Raw genomic sequence first — 23,761 nt, forward strand, 5'->3', positions numbered from 1 at the left:
ACTCGTGAGTTCAAACGTTAGAGATTGGTAATTGTTTGGTTAATTTATTTGGACATGTATTTGTTTTTCGCTCTTAAAAAGATTAAGAAATACTAGTAACTGAGAAAAATGTTGATATTAAAATATTTTAGTCACATAAGAAACTATTTTGATGATATATGGAACATTTTTATCAATTTGATTCATATAATTAAGTAAGTATACAATACTGTAATTTTGGGTGATTTTAATTTATCTCGTAAAACTGGTTACAAATGTAAGGACTACATAGTAGGTTTTGATTACGTCCTCCGAATGTTAGTATGAAGGTCTCCAAGCTTTAAATTTTACATCCGCCGTGTTAATACAAAATTTATTAACCACGCCAAGAATTATTCGTTCCTATTGTTCCTCTGAAGAAATGTGATCGAAACAATGCCTTCATAATTTATTTTTCGAGCGCATCCCAGTTCTACAGATAAAGTCGTGATAACAAATGGTAACTAAAATAATAAAATAAACAGCGGCTGTGTAGCAAGCGACATATTTCATTAATAAAGTTAAAACGAGCATCGGGACATCATACGGACTCACTTCGCAGTATCCATACGTTACGGAGATAAAACAAAAGACTGGAGAAACCGTTGAGTTATGTATCTTGAGACTGATGCGGGTTCGAAACAATGGGCGATCGTGGCGCCCCATGCGGCGAGCGGACGAAACGGGGCGTGAATGCACCCGCCCGCCCGTGACGCTTAGCGACATCTATTATAGAATAGATGTAACAAACCACAAGCGCTAACCAAAGGTGAGATAGGTTACAATTTGAATAAATACCTCGTTTTACTATCTCAATCTCATGCGCAAAATAGCAGCGAGATTGTAAGTCGTCTATATCCAAATAAAGGAAGTGTAGCCGCGCAATTTGTTCCACAAAGTTAAATTAGGAGCCAGACGCCAATGGAAAAGCGTTGAATTTTGCCAAAAATATTCATAAGCTGTCATCAGGCGACTGGACCTACGCCAGCTGCGGCGAGCCGACGACAAAATATTTCGCTGCAAAATACTTACTCAGGCAAATCACCCCCTCTTTAAAATCACTTTTGAAGAATTGCGGGGCAATCTCTTAGAAACTTTCGCGGAAATTATCTATGGCTTAAGTTTTTGGGGTAGAAAATGGTTAGAGCCCATTTATTGGGTTTGGGTGTAAATGAACTTTACTCTCTACAATTTGGTGAAGGTTTTCTTGCAATTAATGTGTCATTTATATTTCTCCTTAAAAGTTTAAGAAACTTCAGAAAGATTTTTTGATGTGATAAAATATTCTAACCACATGCCTCCGCACATGTCACCACCAATTACTAGGGGAGCTTAGTAGGAAACAATATATCTGGATCTAAATTTACGACATAAATAAACTATCTATCCAGAACTAGTGGTCGCTCCACGTTTTCCCTAAACGCACCATTACTTAGAGTCACTGACTCGTTGCGCGGTTATTTATGCCTCGCATTAAAAACAAAATGATATGCCTCCGCCGCTGAAAATCTAAAAAGAATAAGCAATAAAACGATAAAACCCAAATCTGATACATACTAGGGACGCAGCACCCCGCAGGGCGTGCGACAGAGAGCGCGCTATACATCCGCGAAATGAATATGATGCTACTGTTTCATCTCTCACCTCTATCGGCCGGCGATCTCTGAATCGTCCTAACTCTTCCCGCAATAAAACAAAAATCGACCGTAACACTCCGCGTTAAGCTTCCACAATCGCATGCAGATTACAACAAATGGATTCGAGATTAATATAGTACGAGTGCCACCCCTTCCCATACCACCCCATTCGGCGCTCAGCATTCAAATAGGAATCGAATGGATGACCAAAACATAATATCGTTGGAAGACTCAGCCGCTATAAATCAAATGAGAAATAATCTGTTTCGGAGCGGATAGTCGCCAGCGCGCCGTAATAAAAACGCAAAACGTTTTGTCTGATTGAAATCTTTACGTCACGTTTAGCTTTTTTCGTGGTACTGTTTCCATTTTCCTTGATGTATAATCAATGTGTTAACGGGTGGACGGAGGGCTTCGAGTAGATTTGCTACACAAAAGATTCTGATATTGAGTTTGAAAGTAGTTTCTCTTCTTTTATGTTAATGGCACTTTCAGTGTGGCGCGGTAATGGCCTGGACGAACGTCCCACTTTGAGGGACACGCGGGACGAGTTAGCATCTCTGTTGTTTACGCTTCAGTAATTTTCGTATTAAGAATATTTACATACAAAACGCTCTCTCATAAGTGCATTTAAACATTAATGTAGAGCTCGCTCGGATGACGCTTAAGGCTACCCTCATACTCGTAACATTGTGGATGGAGTATTTTTTGTGGAATTGTTACTCTTATGTTAATACATTGACACACATACCCATCAGCAGATATAGCTTATGATTTTATGTGGCATTACGCGTATCAGAAGCATAAGTTAACACTTCGATATTACAGATGCAGGCAAAAATGTTATTTATTTAACGGATTTTTTTATTTAAATACCAAGATCCCTAAACAAATTTAATTAAGCTAATCGCCACAAAATCGTTTAACCTGTCAAATTATAATTTAAAAAATCGACATAAAACGCCAGCAGATTGCGCCACATATGGTCAACCTGTCCCATAACCGCGCGGCACATGCCATGCCCATCACAATTACCGGAGGAACTCAAAAAATTCTTACGAACCCGCACCCAAAATTAAACCTTATCCTTCCAACTTAGAGTTATAAATCGATTTGGTTTTAACTCTCGAATATCGGCCATCTGTTCCGGATGATAGTTATCGAAAAATTAACAATTTGTTTAATGTAAATGAAGCGAGGTCAATCCTTCGATAAATTATCGAGCGTTTAGCGATACTTTAGAATTTTATGCTCACCGAATGTCACCTTTCCTGCACATATTGGCTTATCTTTGGATCGAGTCACGCATTTTAATGAGTTTTTTAAGACACGGTTCAGTGGACAGCTGTTTTTATAAACTGTGAAGTCTGTACCTATCAGAAACGCTTTTAAATGAGCTGATAATAAAAAGTTAAGTTTTTAGTTACAAAGTAAGTGGTAATGCACCTTTATTAACGGTGGAATTGTTAGTTTCTAGAACATTCCAAATCAAACTCATAATAACTAGAAATAATAAGTTGGCTAGCGTTAAGGGTTTTCTTGAGACAACCAGGGAGCGGGACAGAAAATGATTCTTAAGTTTTCCAAAACAATATAGTTTCATGTTTTTCACGTTTTTTTTTGTATTGAATAGGCTCCAAAACTACTGGACCAATTTGAAAAATTGCTTCATCGTCAGAATCCTACATTATTTCTAATGAACATAGGCGGCACGAAGTTCGCCGGGTCACTCATCATTTCTATCGCATATGATAGGCTGCTGATGAGTTTCCAATTTATAGAGACCTAGAGATGGTAAGTATGTTACTGGCATCTTCAAACAATGGAAAGACAAAAAAAAACTATTCTTATACCAGCCAGTGTTACAAAACAAAACTTAATTTATGTTATGTTTATCCCAAAACAATTAATGCACGGTTCCGTAGGCGTTAGCGTGACCGACGCACATTAATTGGGATGATAATAACTTCTCGTCTTATCAACAACACATAATTAACTATTTTTGTTGCATTTTTGTCTAATTTGAAACGTCTATACACGTGGGCGACTATTTTCCTAATTTGTTTATGGCTTAAAAGTACAGAAATCTTGAAAATTTTAATTATTCGTAGTCAACAGGGTCGCTTAATAAATGGATTTAGATTACTAGTGTTGAATTAAATTTTCAGAAAATAATTGAAAGTGCAGTACGGAAAACGCACAGACCTTGTGTAAAATTTTGTTCCTTGTTTGAATAGAAAATCGCAGGCAATTCATTGTAAATGCCTGAAAAAAGTAGGTACTAAGTAATGATTATGTTCATTGTTTTGTTTCAGCAGCTGGAGGTTCTACAATGGTTGAAGAGTCCCGGAGAAGCTCGCTCCAGCTTCGTCCTGGTCATCATTTTCCATCAGATGAGATACAGGGCAAGAGCTTCCTTGAAGTTCTTCGGTCTGACCATCACTTTTCATCAGGTAAGATGCATGCTCAGCTTCCCAACGTTTAAAAATAATAATAGTAAAGAATTATCAATATGAAGGTATTCGCATATTAAATAAGTTTACGGTTGAGGATAGGTACCCGGTGAAGCGCGCTTCTAGCTTCGGCCTGATCATCACTTTCTTTTAGGTGAGTGAGATGCAGGCCAAGAGCTTCCCTATTGTGGTGTATATGAACGAGTATATTTAAAATGTAGCATAAGATACAACATTTCGAAGGCATTTGCGTAGGTTTCTCGTAACATAAAGAGCGTGGTGTCCTCGTTCATTCGACCCCAGCGATTCTTCCTAGGTGTCATTATCGAAATGATATATTACGGAAAATAAAAAAGGGAATTAAACAACCCCGAGCTTCAAATAGACAATCGCATGTCGCCAAGTAATTATCAGAGAGCTTTCAAAGTTTTTTCCTCAGTTTCGTGACTGTTTCGACCATAAATCTTTGCCTAATGAGATATTTATGCGAGAACCGACAACGATTAATCCTTTATTTTGGAGGAATTGAAATGTTTCGTCGATATTTGTAGGCAATTTGATATTGGATCAGTTACCGTCTCAAATCGTTAGGTCATTAAAAATGCCGAAAACGAGCCGAAAATGTTAATGGCAGAATAAGTAGGTAGGTATTTACCTTTACTCTGACTCTGTAGAGAAAATCATTGGATTATAATGAGCTCACAAGGATTTTTCCTTAAGCAAGCAATTAAAACATCAATATTTATGTATGTATATGTATTAAATAATAAATATAAGTATTATTTATTATTTAAATACAGAAAACTTATCACTGAAAATAATGTTTAGGATGGATTTAGAATTGCTATTTTTAAATGAACATTAAACTAACTGGCACAATATTTATTAGTTAATAACAGCAAGCAATAAGGTAGCAATCGGTATTTTTACTGTAAATAGTAGAAAAACTCGTTTGTTCGTTCAAGTAGAAATACTCATTTATTATTTATTATTCAACAAATACAATCAAATTACAAATCAGTTGTGCTAATTGAATCAACTCAAAGAGCTGGTGCAATCAAAATCAACCTTACAACACTGCAAGTTGTAAACACGCCTTCATACTCTAATAGTTAACTCTACATCAGATAGCCACCAATTAACATGAGGATAGAGGGTGCATCTGATTAGTGCTTAATTGCCATGTAATCGCCGTTTAGTCTCTATCAGATGGCCAGATAGCCGTAGTTAAAGTCCGGTAAATTTCCAATTGTGTAAAATAAAACGTTTTTGTTTTGTTTTTGAATCGGTCACGCGCGCGCGATTCTTTTTTGTTTTGTTTTTTCAGTGTCATTGTCTCGTCTAGTTTAGTTTCAGCCTAATCACGATATTGGCAGTGAGTTTTTCCGTTGTTTCATAAATGATTCAGTATAAAGTCCGCAAGTGATCATAATACACAACGTTAGAGGCTAATGAATGAGCTAATTGAATTCCATAATTGTAAATTAATCAAAAAAGGATGCAGTTTGTTAGAAATACATTAAGTATAAGTAGGTAATATTTGTAGTTGTAACTTTCGGTGCTTGGTATGAAAAAATTCACAGCTCGATATATTTTTTCGGGTAGATGTTAACCATTTTAATGTAGGACCTATTAATTTGTTCGTTGATTCGTTCGTTCGTTTCAGCCGAAAGACGTCCACTGCTGGACAAAGGCCTCCCCCAAGGATTTCCACAAACATTCTGCGCCGCTCGCTTCCAGGCACCTCCCGCGACCTTCACCAGATCGTCGGTTCACCTAGTGGGAGGCTTGCCCACGCTATGTCTTCCGGCTCGTGGTCGCCACTCAAGAACTTTCCTGCCCCAACATATTAATTTGTAGATGCAAGTAATAATGATAAAGACGGCCATAAGCAAAAATTTCACGGCTCTTTTTTTCACACAATTTTTTATCGAAACGAAGAAAGGTAAAAAGGCATCGAAAGAATTTAATTTATTAACCCATTACTCACCCAATAAAATACCCGTCCCGCAACATAACTTAGCATAATTAATTACCTGTTAAAAGCTTAACTCCCTAAATTCAACATGGCGGCCGTTCCTTGCCCATTGGAGCAGAGATCCTTTGCATAAGCGCCTTTTAACAAAACAAATCGATGTACCGATAAGCCATCGTCACGCACTTTCAATATACATTACTGCAATTAACAGGATGCCTATAAATTTGGAGCTAGGTGGAGCATAAGATGGGGTCTTAGGGACTGTGAAGAATTTCTATACGACCGATATTCATCACTCTCATTGAATATGGTAAATTCTACTTCTATTTCCGTGACATGAAAATTGGATCACTGTGTTTTTATTTGCAGTGATATTATCTTGACGTTAAGTTAGCCATAAATGCAAATATTCAGTGTTAACAGATACCTTTTATGCTCAATTAACTATATTTTGACGAGAAGGCCACAATGATCTATTTTCAATGAAATGCGGATTACTTACAGGTTACAGGGCTTAGGAAAGCACTGAAAGGAATCACCTAAACATTTGGCGATTGGTAGAAAATACTTAGTAGGAATGTTGCATAATAATTTATTTATTTTTATTATATTTCATGAGTTGAGAACAACATACAGTTTCATAAACATACTTAGCTCAATCAAGCTCTAGTAGCTACTTACGAATGAAGGTGCAGGGTAAATAGTCGTCGTCAATGAAAGAAATGGGTACAATTTGGAAATATAAATAAGGAACAATATTGTTACCCAAAATTAAACTGCCAAGCAACTAGACAAAACTAGATAATGAGTCGATGGTTAACCCCCCATCACATCCAACAGGTTTAATGATCTAAAAAAAGCATACCTACCCTACACAATCAAACGTTGTCAATTCTAATGCCACCCATATTGCCCAAATCACCCCCTCCACCCCAAAATAGGGTATCAGGGTATTACAAAAATACAGTAATAAATCCAAAAACAAAATCCTAGTAAGGAAACGCAGGTGTAATTTATGTTCGTGGCAGGAATAATCACGGAGGTGTCGTATAAATCGTGGACCATTTGTAAAATAGGAATTACGACTCGCCATTGGGGTATTGTCACCCCGGCCTACCCTGTCTATCTATAAGTTGCAATACCTTAATTATCTTGGAGTTTCTTTTTAAACTTTCATTCGCGTGTGAAGTAGGTAAATTTCAACACTTAGGTACACTTAATTTCTAGTTCATGACCACTCAAGGACCCTAGGATTGCAGACGATTTGATCGGTAAATTATAAATAAAAATAATCCTAATTATGACCAATCTTAAATTAAGAAGTCTTGATCGGATGGTATAAAATTTTATCATTCCTAGAAGGTAAACAATTTATTAGCTTATTGCCTCTCCCAACAAGAACTGAACCCAAAACCTCGGTATCATGCGTTCATTTCTTTAACCACTAGGTTATAGAAGCACTACTTCGTGTAAAAGTAGATTTTTTTAATTAATTCAAATTTTGGAAAAGTAAACATTTTTCAGATCTGAAATACGAGTAATTGTAACGCCCTCTGTTGAGGAGTAGTAGTAAAATTTTGAAGAAAACTTTTCCTTGGTCCTATTTTTAAGTAATGTATTGATAGTTAATGCCACTCAATGAATATTAATTTATACCATAGAACATTATTATTTAATTAATTAACATGACTAAAATTGTGATTTCGTTACGCCAAATTGAGCAATTAACTTGATTTCTTTAATGAATAATGTTTTAAGTTTATAAATATCATGAATCAGATTAATAAGAATAATAAGTCAGTCGATTAACATTTCGAGTGTTCTAATATGTAATTTGAAAAAAAAAACAAAAAGAATTCAAAAGATCTCATTCTTAGTAGAAACGTGCAACAATACTCCGTCTGAAACGCTCAGTTTTTATTCCCAAAATATTCGTCTTATTTTCCTGCAGAATAAGAATAAACCGAGTTCCCTGAGCCTCGCGTTGTCGAAAATTTCTAATAAACGTGTCATGCACTCAGCTCACGAGATTCAACGTTGGATCTTGAAGCTACACCACTATACGTCGTTCTTTGGAATTTTTAATAGTTCTCACCCCTTCTAGGCGTCTTCGGCTAATGTATTTGGAATCTGTCTCGGGCTTTATCTATTGGAAATGGGTGTTTCAAACTACTGTTGGCCTTCGGAACTAGTTTTAACTACGCGTAATAAATCCCAGTAAGGCCGGCTAGCGCTCTGCAAGTCTGCATAGAGGGGAGGGTGGTGGCAATTGGACACGATTTATTTGACGATTCAGTAATGTTTGCCTGATTTGGATTGAATGAAAGGGATGGGGATTGTAATTTACTTTTTATGACGCTTTTTGTTTATGTAGTTTCAGTAGGTACCGAAGATACTCTATCTTCGGTCTAGTCGGAGTTTGAGTGACAAGGTTGACAAGAGTTATGTAGTATCAAGCTGAAATGTGGGATGACGGTAATAACTTCTAAGTACAAATAAAAGTTATTTTTTTTACCTATATCACAAGATTTAATTATAAGAAAGGGGGGAATGTAATAATTTCTAGGAAATCTAAACAGAAAGCGCTTAAGAATTTCACTTAACTTCCCGACATTTTCTCTTCTTAAACGCTCAGTCTCATCTTAAAACTGCACCGGTGCCGTCACAATTAAAATTTAAACCTATTGTCCGTGCCTGCCCTACCTCCCCGCTGTACTGTATCGCAGACTGGGGCTTTATACGAATCTCTCTCCACGAAAATGCACATTAATATTAAATGGCTTGGAAATGCTGCGTCGTGGGGAGGTAGGGGGTAAGGGGTGCAATAAAAAAGCGAACGGGCGTCGATGATACCGAGGTGCTTTAAATCTCATTGTTTCTTATTGCCCTGATCGGTTCGAGTTTTCAGCTAATTTTTACCGTCTCGGAAATTCGTTTTTTTTTGTGGAATGAGATTTTGTGTTGCACACCGTTTGCTTTACTTACGTACATTGAAGAGCTACACCAAAGACATACATTTTTGATGATATACAGACATAATAATACGAAAAGTTTATTACTAATCAAGTAGTAATTTTCCTAAGGAAATCTAGGCGCAAGCAATACCCGTCTTCCAAGGTTCCTTAATTATTAATTACTTTGCTGCGTTTTTCAAAATTGTAATTTAGTCTTTGTCACCAGTGATAGGTATCGCTTTTGATTATTATGAACGTGCCATAATGTTAATTTTATTACAAGTTGATGGTTGAGTAATTAAAATTTTATTATCCCTAATTTAAAACGAAATTTAAGATTCAAAATGTATCTCACGTTAAAAAGGATTCAGACAGTCATAAACGCATTCCGCCAGGCGTGTTACCCCACTCTGCATCCCTAATCGACTTTCCCCAAACTATCAACTATGAAAACGTCAACCGTACCATTTCCCTTACAAAGCCCGACGTACGTGTTTTCCTTATATTAACTGCGTAAAACTATTCCCCCGTCTCCCCTTCCCGTTAGTTCTAGCATCCAATAAGAGATGGCGTTGAAGCCAAACTAGTGATCTCGCTCCAAGCAATTTACTCCTTACACTAATTAAAAGAGCGAGAGAGAGGCCACGCCTACCCACGCAGAACAAACAGAAGGGGGGATGGTATCCACCAATCAGAGAGCTTGATTGTTTGTAATTAGAACGTGCTGCTCTTCCTCTAAGTGTGATGACCAATAGGATTTTCCGAGTTGAAAAACGGCGATGCCGTGAAAATGAAATTCGTTTAGTGATTTAATTATAAAAAGTGGCGTCGGAGTCGTCTCATTTGCGGGAGCAATCAACGCTCGTGAAAATGGGCGTTGTCCCAGATTTAATTTTAGATTTTAACGGTCTAACGCGTCTGTTTGCTTGAGAATGTTAATTAACGACGTAATTTTGATGCGGCGATAGCGATGGCTTGTAATTGAATAGACTATGTCGCTTTTGAGAATAGGTACACGTTTTTATTTGAAATGATTTTAGATAGACTAGAAATTAAGGTCACATGCATTCGCACATTTTGATGCGCTATCTTTTTTTTTGTATTTGAAGAATGCCATTAATTAAGTAGTCAAGTCGTAGTAGTAGGAAATAGTTAACTATTATGCAGTTTTTGGTAATTTATGCCTTAATATTAAAAAGAGTTATTTACTGATTTTTAATATAATACGACCACTTTACGGACTCTACAAAGAAAACATAAAATATGACTTGAGAACGCAGGTAATTTATTCAGAGTAGTTTTCAGACTTCAGAGCAATGAAATTGAGATCTCCGCATTACTCCACAGAATTAATATTTTAATCTGCTGTAACTTAAGCCGCAGCCGTTCAGTTTTCTCTATTATTTCACAGTTTTCCCAACTTCAACCAAGCTTCAGAACTCATACAAAAGGAATGCTTCGCAATAAAAACCGGGCACAATTCATAAGTAATCTAGACCGAACAAAAAGTTTCATTCCACCATTGAAATATAACAATCATTCAGAAAGTTCTGGAAGAATCAAAACGGTTACAATGAGGAACTTCTAGCTGCCAGTTTGCATATAGAGATAAAAGTAGAGAATATTAATGTGAATCGCCTCGGAGGGCCCCCTAGGGGGTTAGGGGGCGGTGGGGGCACTTTCTTCCCGAGTGGACCGCGGGACAGTCCTGATTTTAATTATATTGCGACGTGAGACCTTCGAGAGTTATAGCTCTGGAAACTTCTGGATAGTTATGTGCTGTGTCGATAGGGAAAGAGTGGAGTGGGCAAGTAATGCAGTTACGATATTAACATGGAACTTCGTTCGTTCGTTCGTTCGTTTCAGCCGAAAGACGTCCACAGCTGGACAAAGGTTGCGGCACAAAAACCGGTCCTGCGCCTGGATGATGGAGCTTAACCCTTTTAATTTACCACCTATTTTGAGCTTAGCTCTTTATCACAATGTGAAGTTATTGTATTTTAACCCGTCTTGCGGCTGCCAATTAGAGTAATGACCTGGCACAAGGTTGAAAGTAGATAGACGCATCTTAATTAGCTTGTCACATAGGCACTTAGGCGGCACATCGGTCGTTGTGCATATCCTTGGGGGAGGCCTTTGTCCAGCAGTGGATGCATCTAGCTGAAGCGAACGATAGGCACATAAAGCTTGTCTGAAATAATCACTTTTGTTTTGGAAATAAATATGCAGATTCATTACCTTACCTACTGATGATGACCTGTAGTTAAAAGAACTTGTCCAGTTATTTTCAAGTTTCTTTTTAAACGGGATCAAGTGAAGAAAAGTAAAAAAGAAAAGTTCCCCATTTTAATTTCCCTACATCTCAACAGCACTGGCGCTATAAATCTGCGCAGTCACCATGCATACATCAAATACTTTCTCACATAAAAAGCAGAGAGGACCACGAGAAGTTACAACAATGCCCTCCCGTAAACTTAACCCCTTATTCAACTAAACATCCAACTCGCATAAATATCTTTCGACAAACTAATGCCAATGTAAAAACGCCATTACTTGCGTTAAACAAATTCCGAGATACGTCTACGTCGGAGTCTGCCGCGGGTGTGTGCGTAAAAGGGCCTATCTGCATATGTGGGGCGTATGTAAATATGTAACGCTAAACGTTGTATGTGTGATGTTGGGACTCCAGAGCGAGAGGTCCCTCTCATTATCGACCTAAGGTCACCGCGCATGCTCCAACTCCAGTCTCGGCCCGCTAACGAATGCCTTATTGCGACAGCGGTTCATCGCCGTAATTGAGTTACGACTTTTTACGTAGCAATTTCGTTTTTCTCTTAGAACCAGGTCGCACGCTAATTGGGAAGATTTTTTTTCTCTTCTCTTGAACAAATATTGGATTAAGCGTAATTCGGGGCGAATAGGTCTTTGAAGATACAGTTTTATTATGTTATAAAATTTTTTTCCAGGTAAATTTATAGTTAAATCTCATTAGAGGGTTTTCTCGGATCAGTCTGTTATGGTCAAGGTTGGAAATTGAGGAAATATCCCGTTTTTCCTCGAACGTCTAACAGCTTATTAGGCCAAATAACATCACATAAACAAGGTCGTGCATTAAGTATTTATAAAGAAGGGAATGAGTAAATCGCCAAATCAATTACGTTTTTATTATCTTATTAAATAACAAACCCGTGTTTCATTACAATGATGTGAATCTATTATGTGTAAACAAGTAAATAAGTCATAATATTTATTAGGTTTGGAATTTATTTGATAAAAACAATAATAATTTTCTTTTTGTAAAGGTTTGTGAAAAAGAGTGTAATTAACAGTTATTTTAGATTGTCATACCCAAGTTAAACCGTTTTCCAGATGATATATGAATTGCCAAAAGACGAAAAGGAGCGAATATGAAAGTCAAAGGGCTGAGTACGATTGTTTCCAGAAACAAAGTAAACCCATGATTACTTATTAGGGAGATAGAGCTTTCCATAACCTCATTAAATGAAATTTAATTATGAACCTTCTTCTTCTTATCGTGTCGACAACAAACGTACACAGTTTCAGCCAAAACTCCGCTACAAGAGTGGCGTTGTCAGCAGCATTCATTAAATCCTCCTGAGTTATTATTAACTAACTAACCTAATGTTAAGTAATTTAAAGGCAAAAAGTATTTCCTGTTAGGTAAGTTCCGTTTAATAACACTTGCAAAATAGGAAGCCGTCCAAATGGGGTTACAAAGCATACAGAGGGCACTGAAATTTTGATCGCTCCTCGTTAGCATTCAATGCCAAAGGCTAAGCAAAATTGATTCGAACGCGCGCCCAACGGTCGCGGACTGCACTGGGATGACTGGGATCAAATATTTATTAAATAGATCGGACCCGTTCATATTCAGCAGACGTCGTTGTTAATAGTTCGCTCGGCCGTCTTATCTTCGACACTCAGACTGGTAGCGCGATTTAGAGCAATTGATACTTGGCTTTTTGGGAACGCAGTTGCATCAGAGTTTTAAGTATAGTAATGAATTTAGATCTTTACAACCATACGTTTGATGTCGTATATGATAAGTCAACGACAATTGAAATCGCTAGAATGTTAAAATTATATCATTTAACTTAGTTTTTGCCCGCGACTTCGCCGTCTGTATTTCAATCTGCTATCACATCTCAGGATTAATATTATAGCATTCATGGTAAAAAAAATCGTTCCACTAATTAGTTTTTGAGTTTAATCGTCACTTATACCTCTTTCAGGGTCCCAATGGTGAAAAGCAAAAAAAATTCTCTACACACAACATCTGTCACTACTCTTTACATTAATTACCTACCTACCGATTTAGTGCATGAATAGTGTTTGAATAAGTTTAATACGAGAGGAAAATATTATCATGGTGCAAGAAAAATAACATAAAAGTTTTGAAAGTTAAATGTTCGCTTCGACTAATTCCACTTTGTCGTCGTAATTTCCTCAGAATTGCTCAAGCGATGTCCGTCCAGGTAAATTACTCCTTTTCTTACCTAGGTATATACCCAAGACCAGTGAGGGGGCGGGAAGGGGTTCTTCGTTTGTTAACCACCAGCGAAAGTTTAGTATGGATACGGTTTTTGAAAATTAGTGAAATAATAAGTTCATTCATCATCAATGAGTATCAGACGAATTTAGCGAGCAATACACGTATAATATTATTATCCTCTTTGGAAGTTACTATTTTAAGTTAAATTTTAACACTTTCCTGTAGGCCTAAGATGCGCGCCGTGATAACTTTTATCGACGTCAAAATGTATGGGCAAAATCGATAAAATGGCGTGATAATTGCTTATCGCGGCGCGCATCTTAGGCCTACTGGACAGTGAACTGCTATTTATGTCTGGACGCAAGCCGCTACCAATAATCGACCTCCCCCAATGATTTCTATGTTGATAATCATTGGGGGAGGCCTTATTTCAGCAGTGGAATTCCTATGGCTAAAATGACTCCTAATTCCTAGACTCTCCCTCCTTTCCCGCACACCTCCCGTGTTCCCGTCCGTATCAGAGCGTCACTGTTGCAAGTTGCGCAGTTAACTCTACTTGGTTGAAGTTTTATTGCAGATATGCGGTATTATCCGGTGCTAATTACTCGGTTTTATCTCTGAAGATATGCATTCGTGTTCACCCCATCCGTACCAGAGCGTCGATGTGACGTCACGGCTGCCAGGTGCGCAGGTAACTTACCGGGTTGTAGATTTAGTGCAGATACACGGTATTATCCAATGCCAGTTATGCGGTTTTGCACTATCTCTGAAGATAAGCGGATTGCAATTCTAGTGCAAGTGCAACAGTCATATCCATGCTATCCTTTAGCCAGTGGGTGGCTCCATCCGGGGCCGGCGGGCAGCGTCGAGTGGCGCAAATTAATCTCCATACGTCGCCCCCGCTCGTTACACGACCCCGGCCCTAGTTCCACTTGTTATTATAAAAATGTCTTTATAATAATGTTGTTGTTCCGCGCTTTATGGCCAGTGGTATGAAACTATTTGTACAGTTCAATGCTGTCGTACCTACCTAAGAGTAGAAGCGTTGCGCTTTAATTTTGATTGAGTTTTATATTCATTCAGGTCTCATCATCATCATCATTTCAGCTACAGGACGTCCACTGCTGAACTAAGCCTCCCCCAATGACTTCCACATCGCACGGTTGGTAGCGGCCTCCATCCAGCACCTTCCTGCTATCTTTATCAAGTCGTCGGTCTACCGACCCGTAGGTGGACGACACATGCTGCGTTTTCCGGAACGTGGCCTTCAGGTCATTCAGGTCTGGGTGAATAAAAGTAAGCAAATTAAACTTGAAAAATCTGTTCTTCTAATAAGTTATTGTCATGCATGTGTCTATTGATATAGAAGTTTCTGAAATAAATTTATTTAGCTTTAAAGGTAATTTTCCGTAAAATTCTACGCTTTATTGAAGAAATTCATTCATTCACTCATTACCACTAAAATTCATGACTGGGAATGTGATAGCACATGAAGATCGTTTCATATAAATAAAATAAAATAAAGTGTAACACTTGATTCCTTATTAAATATTTTATGACGTATAGTAGTCCTTATACCGTAGCGTATACGAACATTTATCATATTCATAAACAAAACTATCACGTCATAATAACCCTTCTTGTAAAACATTATTCTCCGACAATCCAGAACTTAAGTCGGGGCTCAAGTACCATTTATTTGAACAATATCCAGCTGTAATGTATGGAGATTAGGCGCTGGACAGACGCGCGAGCCGCTGAGCCGACGTGATACATCAACGTCGGACGGCACTGGACATTGGACACTCCCCCTAAGGTAAATAAGTGTGGACCTGGACACCCCTTTATATTGTTGAGAAAAGCATTTTTACAAACTTATTATACATACTCGTAACATTATTTCGTGAAAAATAGTAAAAATATGTGAACGTGATGATGCTAATGTAATAGATAGAACAGGTAGAATTTAGAGTGTTTTTTCACTATCGACCCTTGAGAAGTTGACTGAGTCTATGCGTTGTCCGAATCAAGTCATCGTCGTCATCATCAGGTATTTAGTCGCCACTGCAGGAGCACGACTATCTCTAATTTACCAGAACAAACTTAAGGATTTAGGCTTACACTCCCAATCTTGGTCAGATAGTTTGGAAAGGTGTGACGTTTGCATATTTTGTTACATAATCTGCTTTGACGACATCCACTCGAAGAGTGGGGGTTTTATTCTACCCTATCGAAACCACGCGGCAATTTAGTTTTCAAATAGCATTTTACTCGTAGCACTTTTTCAAATCATACTGATAGAAAACTTCTAATAACTACATAAGTTACAGTGCTTTTCTTGATATGCTGTCACCGGTACAGACATTAAGATTTTGATGTTTCTCTCCATACTTTTTAGCCACGGTCACAGACTAATACGGATGCTCCCGGTTTGTTTGGACACCGGCTTTGCATACTGCTTGTTAACAAGCGAATTAGTGCTGACCACTCGTGATGAAATGTGGTAATTTGTCCATATTAGGACCAAATTAATTACGGATGGGTGGGTACATGGGTAGGAAGGACCGGGGATTTATCTTGATTTGGAATTTAAATGACGAAGTGAGGATATTAATTACATGGGTTATTCGAAAGATTTTTATAACTTTTGTAAGGCTTAGCTATATTATGAAGAAGCGTTGATATTCTTAAAGTTGATTCTTATATTATAACTAGTATCGTTGTGAATTTATTAATTTCCTCTTAGTATCTTATCTGGAAGAGATTGTTTTCTGTCGATAAAGCATGATTTTAACATGTAAAACCTGTAAATTACAGCTGTAATTACTTTTTTTGTGCATTATACAATATTGTAATGTACTATTTATTATAAAAACGAAGCAGATACTTATTAGAGCTCGAAGCTTCGTGTCAATAATGTTGTGTCATAATTTTAAACAAGGGAAAAAACACAATAAATAATGCTCAAGGAAATTCTGTGTTCCGAAATATTTTTCAGTAAGTTTCTTTATACATATACCTACCTACACACACTACTTTTAATATTATTCTCCATGCCAGCATGTTACTTAACTATTGCTCATGGAAAAGCAATTCCAAGACCTGTGAAAACGCTTTAAGTAATCGCTGCAGCTGTTTAGAGACGCTCCAAGCGTTTACGCTGAGCGCAAAAGCGCTTAAAGCCAACGCAGCGTTCAATGTAAGCGCTTTATTAATAAAAATACACCTCGCACTCTACATGTCAGGTGTTTGTCTATGAAGTAGTTTTCTGGAAGCGATATAATATTTACCTACCTACCTAAAAAGAAATGAAAATATTGAGGTTTTATGTAATACACAAATGTAAGACAAAAGTGGCTGAGTTTCTTCCGCCACTTCTTCTCAGCACCAGCCCATGTGTTGTCCCGAAGTGGTGGTAGGGCAAGCTATGTTTGGGACGTGTTTAAGTGCCCTAGAAAGGGCCTATGTACCTACTGAATAAACAATTATTTGTATTTAAATTTGAATTTAATGCACATAGAGATTGTCCAACTGTTCGATAACTGCATAGACATAAGCGTGTTATTTTATTTTATTAGGTATACACTACAGTTAACAATCGTGTTTTGCTTTTCCTACGCAGCAAACCTAAGAAGGTATGTTTACAGTCACTTCCAGTAGATTCTCTCTCCGTGCCCGTGATGGCACACAACAATGTTTTCGTTCGATCAGAGGGCCGTGCTCCTGAAATGAAGTCGGGTATTAGAACGCTATCTCCCGGACTATTTTCAATTTGTTTGTTAACATTTTCCAGAGTACACTACGGTCTAGATAGAAACAGATAGGTTGTTGATAAAAGAACTGATGGAGTTGGAAGTACAATTGATTTTAATTTTAAATTGTTTTATTTTATTTTATTTATTACGGTATACCAACAACATTACATACAAAGTAATTACATAATTAAATGTTATTTGGATACTGGTTTAGTTACTTCAATATATTTTTAATAGTTAGAAGAAAATTTAATCTCGTTGTTTATTAATCATTTCATTCATATAAATAATAAGAATTTAAAAGTTTATGAAAGTATTGCTAATTTTCAAAACGTTTTTTTTTTACACAGCGCCATCTAGCCCCAAAGTAAGAAACTTAATGCTTGTGTTATGGATGCTAGCTTAACAAATATACTACTCATATACTTTTTTTTTTTAAATACATACATATTATACATGGTCACACCCAGACCCGTCACAGAAATTAAAATTCATCATTTCAATTTCTGCCCGGCCGGGAATCGAACCCGGGACCTCTCGGCATAGTAGTCCGTTCTGAACCACTACACCAAACGGCCGACAATAAAATTTACTTAAATAGCATTAAGCTAAAAAAAAATATTCGTTTATAATTCTAGAATATTATGTATTCTAAACATCAATTTTAAGATTCTGAGAAGTCCACTGTCCCAAAATCACGTGGTACTTTAATTACCAAACTACAAATCAAAAGACACACTATTTCTTTAACATCACATCCGATGCGAACAAGAAATAATCGAAATTACAATTTATTAGCGTCGTAGGGGTTCAATTCTGGAGCCGTGTGTAGCAATAATGCGTAAAAAACTCATCTCCGTTGCCCCCAACCCCCGCCCGGGCAGTGAAATATGATGTTGCCCCATCCCATGTGGACGCGATTAGAAAATTCGTCGAGATGTATGTTATGTAGTACAACATACATCCCCGAATATGGTGTTGATAGTTTTCATATTATTATGTAAGTAGGGTATGAATTTCGTATGTGGGCGGAATTTGGTTTTCATTCCGTTTGGATTAGGATCTTTGACGGATTAGCTTGTGGAATAATGTTTTGATTTATTAGGTAATCCAAGAGGCTTGCGTTTAAATGCAAATTTTGCGCGTACGGGGCACACTACGAAACCACATGATAATAGGTAGTCAGATTTCGGGAGCGGGGTGGAAGCTTTTTAAAAAGGATTATATTTAATTAAACTAAGTGATCACGTCCTCGCCGAGTTGGAGGCGATTTAATAATGATTTAATATTGTGGCCGATCGCAGTCGTCCAGTACGGTGTTTACAATTTAGTTCTGCTGACACATCTCTTATGTGAATAACAATTCTACGAATGCTTACACTGTAGAGTGGAAAGTGATGACTTATCTTGTTTAGTCTAGAGCAGAGGGAGCTGACGGATGCATAACTCCTCCCTCCCTAAGTGAGAAATTATCGGAAGTTTCATTTTTATGAGTATTCCGATAATTTCGTTTACATAAAATTTTTACATGTTTGCGGAAGGCAATTAACACAATTAACATAAAAAGAATCAAAACTAATACAAATGTAAAGTATGTAAAATAAGAAGTGTCTGTTTCATTTTCACTAGCACTGATTGCTGCACTGTGTTTCAGGGCGTACGACATGTATTCGATTTCATCCAAATTGATTCCATGCATATTGAGTGCGCGTGCACTGGATAGCGTTGCGTTTACAGGTAGCTCGGGTAGGTGAATCACCGGTATGTGTTCTACGATGTCTGATGAAATGTAGAGTCGATGGTGGATCTGCAGGCCATGGATTTCCAGGTCACAAGGCTCATCGATGGTGATGATGTACGTGCCGAAGACTGACTGCTTACTGACTTCGCTGTCGCAGTGTTTGGTCAGCGTGGCTTTCAGTCTGCTGTACAGAATCCAGTTGTTCGCGTTGAGCTGCTGGAGTTTTACTTCTTCCAGCTGGATCTGGTGCTGCTTGCAGGAGGTAAGGTCCTTACTGAACCTCATCAGCTGTTCCACGCAGGTAGGCTCGTTATGTAGAGCCTGGTTGTCCGTAGAGCACAGGAAGCGATCGCCGGCGGCAAGCGGGCGACACGGTGTTACGATCGGTAAGTATTTCAAACCCTTCGCCAAAAGGTAAGGAAATTTGGGGAAAATGGAAAGCGTAACGTTTTGGGATTCTTGGAATATAGGAAGTGAGTATATCTTATAATAATTGTAAGTATAATTATCTATCAATGGTATTTCTAAAATAAATGTTATCTGATCCTGTTTCATATAAGATTTTACACAAATAGTTTCTTCTAAATTTAACAAATTACTTTCCGTAGGCTGGTAAACTAAATTGGCAGAGTTTGAAATTAACTTTAAATGATACAATAATTCTGTAGAGTTTACAATTGCTTGGTGTAAAATGGATACTCTACTTAATGCTAATGCTGTTTCTATTTCACTTAATCTTATAAATATTGTACGGAAACTACTTATGAATATGTTATACACTCCTAGTATGTATGTAGAAAAAGTCCAATCGTTTTGTGTGGACGTTATGTTTTGCAATAGGCTTTCAACTCGTTTCAAGCGTTCATCAATAATAATAGAGTTGTTATTTATTTGCTCTGAAATATTTATGAAACTGTCGAACATTTTTGAGACCAGGGTAATTTTCTTAGATATTATCTTTAATCGGTTGAAGTTGAAGGGCCAGCGCCTGCGTCCCTATCATTAGCAGAAGGCACCACCTGCGGAGGGCGTTTTATGTTTTTAATAGGCACTTTGGTAGTCCTATCACCTACTTTAATTGGTAAGATGTTTCGCTTGGCTTTGCCTACAACCTTTGCTTTTACATAACGTGGTTTGTCTTTGCTTTTACGCTTATTTACGTCTTTTGCAAATATTATGTTTCCTTCGGAAAACTCTATATCTGTTTCACCACCTTTCTTTTCCCTAATGGTTTCCTTTTTGGCTGTCGTTTTCTGAGCTATGTATTTATATAAGTGCTTTGTACGTTTCGCATGATCTTGAACTAATTGCTGATAATATTGCTTTTCGAAATTGATTCTAAATGGACTATCTGAATCTGTATGACCAAAAACTACCTCAAATGGTGTTAACTCAGTTACAGAGTGGATGGTGTGGTTATATGCCATTACTGAATATGTCATAACTGATGCGGCATCTGTACATCGTCTTTCGTATTTAGCCAATCTATAGATCTCTATAATTGTCGAGTGAAAGCGTTCGATAAGTCCCATAGAATTAGGGTTATTTGGGGTTCCGATGTGAAGTTCAACTTTATGTAAATTTAGAAATTCTTTCATGAGTTCGTTATTAAATTCGGTTCCTGGATCTGAGCTTATACGTTTTGGAATACCGTAGAATGAGAAATATTTCATAAGTGCTCTAGTAACGTCTGATGTTGATTTGCTAGGTATCTCTATTGCTTGTCCTAATTTGCTGAAGGCGTCAATTAGGGTTAAATATGTGATTCCTTCAATACTGAAGAGATCAATGAAAATTTCCTGAAATGGGGAATCTTGAGTTTTAGTTAATTGTAAAAATGGTTTTATGGGTTTCCTATCGTATTTCATTTTACGGCAGGCTTCGCAAGCGTTAATGATTGCGGAAACTGTTTGTTGCATGTTAGGCCAAAAATGATTTCTACGAATTCTAATCAATGTTTCCTTAATACCACGGTGGCATGTTTTTCCTTCATGGTATTGGATAACTATTGCTTTTTGTTCACCCTCGTCTTCTATGTAATTTACCCGTTCTGTACACTCGTAAAACTGAACTACATCTTTCTTAAAAAGTTTAATAATTACGTCTGTGAAAATTCGTCTAAGTTGATCTGATTCAAAATAAATGAAATACTTTGTTTTAGGTTTGATATATTCTTTTAAAAACTGTTTTACTAATTCTGCATTATTATCAGGTAAATGTACTTCAAGAACCTTTTGTTTATCGCGTGAAAGGTTTTTGACTGAAAGTTCATTATCGAATCGTTCAAAGACTAATATTTGATTAGGTTTGTTATCGATTGCTTCGTTTAAGATTGGGATGCCTTGTGATTCGGTATCCTTTGCGGAATGAATAGTTTGTGAGTTATTTGATTGTTCATCGACACAGTCTGAATTATTTGAAGACGGAATCGGATATTCTGAACCTAATTGTCTACTTCCTTCTGAGGATGTAGAGTCGGAAATTACTATTGTACTTCCTGATGATAATTTTTCTATTTTCTTTACAACTTTATCAACATGTTTTTGAATACGTTTTTCCTTTTTGCTAACATTTACTTTCATGGACTGATTATCTGAATCGAGAGCATTTACTTTTATGCGGGATAACGCGTCTGCGTTTGCGTTTTGTTTATTGATTGATTCATTACGGTAATTAGCGGTTGCACTAGGCATTCTATCGTTGTCTGTGAATTTTTTGTAATTTAAAATGATTGGAATGCATGCAGTTTTAGTTCTGAGGACTCTATTTTTAATGTCGATTAATGCTTCCAATTGTTCTAATAAATCTTGTCCAATTACACCATCGTACCATTTGTGTACGTCATATAAATAAAATTTGTGGTATTTTCTGCATTTAAAAGTTGGCAAAAGAGGGATTTCTATGGTTTTGTTGTGCGTACTTGACGCGTGTGTACTCACAACTTGGAATGGTTCATTTTTTATGAATTTACTGAAATACTGATAGCCAATACGCGGACTGAAGAACGAACGCATGCTGCCAGTGTCGATCATCATGCGAGCATCCAGTTCCGGTAGGTAAATATATGGTAATGTTAATTCCGGATCGCAATTAATGTTTATCTGTTCGGTTCTTTGATGGAGGCTGTTTCGTGAAAATCCTGTTGGAATTCAGTTTCCTGGGTTTCCTCGGGAGTTTCCTCGAAATCAGGGTAATACTGTTCGCTGTACATGTTATTATATTCGTCTATAGGGTATTCACAATAATATTGATCGTAATACGACTGTTCTGCTTCGTCGTAGTTCAGATCATTTAAGTTTGTTTCATTTACGTTGTTTGGTTTTGTAGCCGTACGCATAGACACGTCGGTCAGCTGCATACGTGGCGGCTGGACTTGTTGGGCTTGCTGAGCACCGAACTGTGGCTTATAGCCGAATTGAGGCGGTTTGTAACCGAATTGCTGAGGAGGATGTCTATAGCCAAATTGCTGGGGCGGTCTGTATCCGAACTGCTGTGGAGGCCTGTAGCCGAACTGCTGCGGCGGCCTGAAACCTGGTTGATGCGGAGGCTTGAAATAGCCGAATTGTTGTAAAGGTTTATTTCCATATTGCTGGAAGGGTTTGTAGCCTTGATTAGGCGGAAGGCCAAATTTAAATTGTGGAGGAATTATCGGTTTGAAAGCATTAGAGCTGACAAAATGAGGCTGATTGCCTGAAAATTTCTGTTGAGTTGGCGTAAACGAATTGTTAGGTTTGGGTTGCGAATGCATTTTGCTTCGCATGTTATATTGGTCCATAAAGTTTACTTCCTCGAGCACAATCGAGAGGGCGGCTTCCAAAGTGGACGGTGCCTTTAGTCTCACAATGCGCACAAGGTTTTCTGGTAAATTATAGAGAAACACGTTTAACGCGGTGTTGTTGTATATGGTGATTTTGGCGTGACGGATTGACTCGTCTGCTATGGTGTTTACTTTGGATATAAGCATTGACCTGGTTGATTGCACGCGGTTGCAGAAGTCTGTGTACGATTCATTCGATCTGATTTTTAGTGATTCTAATTCGATATTAATACATGCCTCACTACGCGGGTCTCCAAAATGTTGTGTCAGAATTTCTTTAAGTTCCGACCAGTTTGTTAAATTTTCTTGTTCTGATAACAGTGCTGCTGCATTTTCTGTAAGGCGGCTAGTTATAGCGTGGTACACGTATAAATCTTGCTCAACCCCACCTCTATATCTCGATATAACATACTCACATTTTTTAAGGAACAAATTTAGATGTTTTTTGTCACCATTAAAAAATGGAATTAATCTGAGCATCTCGTTGGGTATTGGCGTGATTTGTACGGATTCTATTTGTGGTGAAGCCATTTTTACTGAATTTAAATTTATCTAATTGATATGCGCCAGTCAGAATTTGTAACAGTACTTTACACAATATTCACAATTAAAATACACGTAGTGATTACCGTGTAAAACACACAATAAAATACACAATAAAATACACAGTAAAAATACACAGTAAAAATAAGAGTGGTTCTTAATTTAATTGTTCAATTTCGAGAGACAATTAACTTAAAAACTTTAATAATTTTTACTTTACACAATAAACTTATTTAATTTAATTCAATATTCAATTTATTTACTTTATTTCACTTTATTTCACTTTATTTACTTTATTTCAATTTATTTTCTTTACTTTGTTTCAATATTTAATTCACTTAAATCTAAACGA

At 37.2% G+C, this 23,761-nt stretch overlaps 1 protein-coding gene across 1 annotated transcript in view; it reads left to right on the forward strand.

The window, feature by feature from the left end:
- The first annotated feature begins 3,991 nt into the window (after positions 1–3,991).
- Positions 3,992–23,761, forward strand: part of LOC135077479 (sodium-coupled monocarboxylate transporter 2-like) — a 43,048-nt gene continuing 23,278 nt past the window's right edge. Inside the window, exon 1 of the mRNA XM_063972032.1 lies at positions 3,992–4,108. The gene's annotated coding sequence lies outside the window, so the exon portion shown is untranslated. The remainder of the gene's footprint in view (positions 4,109–23,761) is intronic.

Source organism: Ostrinia nubilalis, chromosome 13, assembly GCF_963855985.1.
Source record: "Ostrinia nubilalis chromosome 13, ilOstNubi1.1, whole genome shotgun sequence".
Classification (NCBI taxonomy): domain Eukaryota; kingdom Metazoa; phylum Arthropoda; class Insecta; order Lepidoptera; family Crambidae; genus Ostrinia; species Ostrinia nubilalis.